The sequence below is a fragment of the Sinocyclocheilus grahami genome, unplaced genomic scaffold (assembly GCF_001515645.1).
Source record: "Sinocyclocheilus grahami isolate Dianchi unplaced genomic scaffold, SAMN03320097.WGS_v1.1 scaffold476.1, whole genome shotgun sequence".
Lineage (NCBI taxonomy): Eukaryota > Metazoa > Chordata > Actinopteri > Cypriniformes > Cyprinidae > Sinocyclocheilus > Sinocyclocheilus grahami.
The window spans coordinates 1,482,876-1,488,726 of NW_015505655.1; positions in this window are offsets into that span (position 1 = coordinate 1,482,876).

The window sequence follows — 5,851 nt, forward strand, 5'->3', positions numbered from 1 at the left end:
TTTTGTACTTCTAATTCTTGACCGTTGTTTTGTTTTGATCTCTCCCCTGCGTTTACGCATTAACCACATGTTCTGAGCGGCGCATGCGCAAAGCTGACCTCATACGTCATTCCCCCGGAACTGCTTCTGTTTACAACAGTGAGCGCAAGTTAGATTCAAGTGATTATTATTATGTTTTGAATATGGATATTTTTCTTACAAAAATGCATCGATTCGCTACAGAAGGACTTTGTTTGGTCCTAAAAAAAGGACACTTTTCTTTTTATGGATGGGCGATTTTTATTTAAGTTCTTTTGGACTGAAGCAATGCAACACCCGCTGAGTGGCATTAAACAGCTTGAAAGATCAAAGACAATTTTTAATATAACTCAGACTGGATTCATCTGAAAGAAGAAAGCCATATACATCTCGGATGCCTCGGGGGTGAGTAAAACGCAGCCCAATTTTCATTTTTGGGTGAACTAACCCTTTAAGAGTCAACCACACCAACCTAAAATGGCTCGTTCTAACACAATGTTCTAACAAATGTCTACCTTTACAACAGATGTGGAAAGATTTGCATAACGCCACCCAAATGTTCACGCAAAGAAAGGCGATGCAACTTTTATTCTCGCTGTAGTATTGTTGCTGCTGCCATGTCGTGAAGGCGCTGTGTGTTTCGTTGTGAAAGCAAAGCTACTTTGTTTGGCCTTCTAAAAGAGGACGATATCTGCTTCCGTCATGCCTAGAACTGATCTGTTCTGGTCGCTGAGGAAATACATCAACTTCGTGCTGTGGATTGCCGGATCGGCTTTCACTGTGGACAAAGCAGAGTCCAGCCCGGGGTCATCACATGTGGTTGCTGCAAGCCCGCCGGCCTCCGCTCACTCTAGGCCGCCGTGTGTGACGCTGTGTTTCATTGTGAAAGCGAAACTACTTTGTTTGGCCTTCCAAAAGAGGACACAACTAGAAATCAGTGGTTAAGTTGTATTTACAACACTGTTCCAGAACAGTTCAACCCAAATATTCAGATGTGTGCAGCACATTTTATGGAGGACTGTTTCCTGATCCTGGTAGAGCAGACTACAATGCCGGCTGTTCTGACTCACAAACTGCAAGTACGCTTTTTTTTTATATATAAAAATTTGCCACTGACGATTCAAACGTGAGTTTTGAGCAGTGTAGAGTGGCGCTGGTTGTCATTTTTGTAATTTCTCTGATCACAAACGCAGACAAATGGTTTTATGTTTACGTGGCGCGATGCAACGCGTAAAAAGACAGTAGAAGTCATTATAATCTGTAATTATGTCCCCACTGGATGCAACAAATGCCTCGTTTATAATGGGTTTTAATGTTTTTGTCTCATCGCTCCAGCCCGACAGGGCATCACAGTAAGGTAGGTGTGTAACATTTCCGTCACATGCTTGAGGTATTCGGCCAATCACAACGCACTGGATAGCTGGTCAATCAGAGCACACCTCGCTTTTTCAGACCGATGAGCTTTGTAAAAATCGATGCGTTTCAGAAAGGCGGGGCATAGAGAAACAATAATGTACAGTATGTGGAAAATAATGTGTTTTTTAAATCTTAAACCGCATAAACATTTCATTACACCAAATACACAAAATAATGTTCTTTTTAGCAACATCATATGACCCCTTTAACGTTAGCTAGTTTTAACCTGAGATACCTTGCTGAAGCTGATGACATTAACATTCTGCTTGAGCAGATAAAAATGATAACTTAATGAGAATATGACAACACGAAAATTAACGTTTTCAACTTTCTTGGGATTGAATGCTTAGGGATATTTAGTGCCGTTTTGTTTGGATTTAGGAAATGGAATAAAATAAACTCTATTGCCCATCCTCTCAGGATACCTGGAATCAGTGTTACAAGTACCCCAGGCCCTTCATTTTCCCATTTTGGTATCATAAACACCATCAAACTGATGAAAGCTTCAGATCTTCCAATGTTTATCTATGGCGCTGAAACCTAAAGATGTCCGAGTTCCGGTCCATGCGCAACTGATACTCAACTGCCACTGGCTCATCTGCGTTCGAGGGGAGGGGCTTACTTTTTGCATGATCAGTTACATTGATTGTGCAGCCCTATTTAGTATTAAAGGTGACATATCATGAAAATCTGACTTGAAGTGTTATAAGTGTTATAATCAGGTCGCCGGTGCATCAACCAATCAAGGAAAAGTGATTAACTCAGTAACTTTGTTTTGATAAGCTTTTTTCTACAAGCGTCTGAAAAAACGAGCGTGTCTGATCTCGCTCCCCTAGTGACATTGCAAAGGGATCTCATTATAATATTACCGCCCCTTAATCTGTAAATTTCCACCCACGGCGCCGTCATTTTGATTTCGCAAGCAACAACGGTGTACCAATTGTATTGCCATTGCAGAAGTTTGAGCAAAACATGCTAACTGTTCTGCCTTTGGCTGCACACAGTGCACAGAACACTGTTTAGAATCCCAGCCTCAGAAGAGACTGTATATTGCTGCTGCCACACAGATCTAAAACAAACATGTGATTTATTTCCCAGCTGTTTACCTTCACAGTCATAACCTACTGTAACTCATGCGTGTTTTTAATGTAAACTTAGTTTAGTACTCGCATGCCTGTGACAGCCGCTTTCTGTCCGTGTGCACTCAGAAAACTGTATATCAGAAGTTTAAACTAATATGGTTTAAAACGCATGATTTCAGCACGATAAACATGATAATCAGAACCAAGACAGATGTTTTTTTAGCAGGTACGAGCTGTAAAGGCTCAGCTCTATTCTGGAAAAAGGGGCAGGGAGCAGCAGCTCATTTGCATTTAAAGAGACATGCTCTAATACAGCGTGTTTCTGCATCCACTCAAAATAGGCATTTTCAAAATGATATAATAAATGATCTGTAGGGTATTTTGAGCTAAAACTTTACAGTTACATTCTGGGGACCCCTGAGACTTATATTACATATTGTAAAAAGGGGCATAATATGTCACCTTTAAGGGTTTGTTCACAACCCTAACTCTAAAACGAGCAATGGAAAAAGTGATGCTTGACTTATCATATTCTTACCTTCATGTTGTTCTATACCTTTCCATATAACTATACAAATCTTTCTTCTGCAGAACATAAAGTAACGCTGAACACTGAACCCCACTGACTTTCATGCATTGACATCAAATCACTGAGACATTTCTCAAAATATCATCTTTTGTGTTCCTCAAAAGTAAATCAAACAGGTTTTTAAAACTAAATAATGGTGAGCTAATGAAGACAGAATTTTCAGTTTTGTGTTAATGATCCTTTTACCAAGCATCACTAAAAAAAAACTTTCAGTGCATCCTGTACAAATGAAACTCATAAACACTCACCAAGACATGCTGCACGACTTGGTCACTTGTCTCGCTTTCTTCTCAGCATTCCTTCATTTGTCCAACCCAGTAATATAATAAAAAAACATGCTCAAATCAAGAGCGTAATCCTCTTGCTGGCGTACTGTTGTAAGCACCTGGATTACACTGTGTGTGCGTGTCTAAATCTATCGCTCCACTGTCTCATCTTTGATTTGAACGTGTCTCTGGGTTTCAGCCAACCCCCAAACAAATGCACGTTTCAAATCACCACATGCATCAGCCGCCAGCATCACGATTTCAAACTATTAAAGGTGGGGGGTGCATGCGAAAGCAATAAGAGCGTAAATTTCAGTGCATCCTGTACAAATGAAACTCATAAACACTCACCAAGACATGCTGCACGACTTGGTCACTTGTCTCGCTCTCTTCTCAGCATTCCTTCATTTGTCCAACCCAGTAATATAATAAAAAAACATGCTCAAATCAAGAGCGTAATCCTCTTGCTGGCGTACTGTTGTAAGCACCTGGATTACACTGTGTGCGTGTCTAAATCTATCGCTCCACTGTCTCATCTTTGATTTGAACGTGTCTCTGGGTTTCAGCCACCCCCAAAACAAATGCACGTTTCAAATCACCACATGCATCAGCCGCCAGCATCACGATTTCAAACTATTAAAGGTGGGGGGTGCATGCGAAAGCAATAAGAGCGTAAAACCCTAAAGGGATTTTGCCATTCAGGGTAATTAGAGCTAGCGTTTGGGGAATACCACACCCCCACCCTCCTTCCTTCTCCACATCCTTCTGATTTCCAGCCATATGGAGCAGGAAACATCACTCATCCTTCCATGGTGACTCACTCCAAAGCGGCCACACTCGCCCCCACATGCACCCTGAAAATACAGTCATGAACCGTCCACAATGACCAGAAGCGTTTGCATGCACAATTAAATGGATAGCCAGCCTTACCTCACACCCTGCAGCCGTCGTGATGGATTGCTATGCAGTGGCCATAGCGTGCGTTTTTCATGGAGCTCCTGTGCGCCGATCCAGCTTCACTCTCTCCTCGTCCTTCCGTCTATCCACCCACCCACGCAGGATTTTTCTCGCGGAGCGTTTCCTCACATTAGCGCACGCAGATGCGCTCACGGTCTGTGTGCAAACCACAGGCGGATCCCTCCTTAATGAGGCGTCAGAGGTTAAACCGTCACCTCAAGCTCAGCTCTCCAGTGCGGCTGCAGCGAGTGCGCGTGTGCAGGGAGTCTAGGGGAGAGTCTGATTTGTACTCAGGCTCCTGCTTCCCTCTCTATCTCTCGCTCGCTGAGGATTCAGGTAACAGTGTGAGCTGTAGTGAATGTAGGTTAATGCTATATTCAAAGTGATCTGCTGTTGGTCAAGCGTGCCAAGCGTTGTGTTACAATGTCTAAAACAAATAGCAGCAGCAGCATTGCTCTCGTTAGTGATGCTTGGATCAGTATTGATAGTAATGCATAGTGAATATTCTAATGAATGACAGTGACACACATAAGACAAATGACCGCCAGTAATTGGGGAGGGATCATATTATTGGTTGCCAAAGACTACAATGTTAAATAACAGAATTAATGAAACAACTGGCCATGCTAGCAGGTGTTTAAGATAAAGACTGACTAATTGAATCAGAACTCCACAAAGTCTCCATGAAACGTTCCCTTAGAAATTACTGACTTCTGGTCTTTCATTCGTCACAAATGTGGCTAGATTAAGAAATTTACTCAGAAAAGTCCGGGGTTCCTTTAATGATGTGCTCCTTTGACATTAGCCAGTAAGTGACAACCTTGCACAAAGCCAGAACCCCCTAGTAACCATCTAGCAATGCCCTAGTAACCCTCCAGAACACTGTGACAACCACCTAACAACACCCTAGCAACACCCTAACACCGTAGCAACCATTCAAAACACTGTGACAGTCCTTCCACACTAAGTTTGAAATTTTTATATGCATTTTGTTCGTATTCATCAATCTAAAAATTAGTTACGCACAGAAACCTTGCACACTGAGTCCGATGCGTATTCATTAGTCCATTGCCGAAAAATTCGCAAAACAATACAAAATGGAGTCTTCAAGCAGTGAGGATGATTTTGTTGTCCTCTCTCTTCTTAAAAGGAGAAAAAGAAATAGAAAATATTGGGTCCATCCAATCCTGAGATTGCGAAGAGAGGAAGGAGAGTTCCACCTCCTTATCAAGGAGCTGCGGGATTATTCCAAGCTACTCTGCAATCATCTGACACAATCTGTCTCTTTGTATCCTGAACTTTGTTTGTCATACAGTGCTTTGTGCTACAAGATGAAGTGGATCAACTTGTCAGACGTCATTCTGGATTTTTAGCATTTGCTTGTACGATGGCTCTGACTTGTCGAAACACCTCTCAAAATGCTTGCTTTGGATGCGAAAAACGCAGAAAATTTAATCCGATCTGAATTTTTTTATGACGGACGAAAGCTTCAGACGCAGTGTGTAAAAGTGATTGACACAATG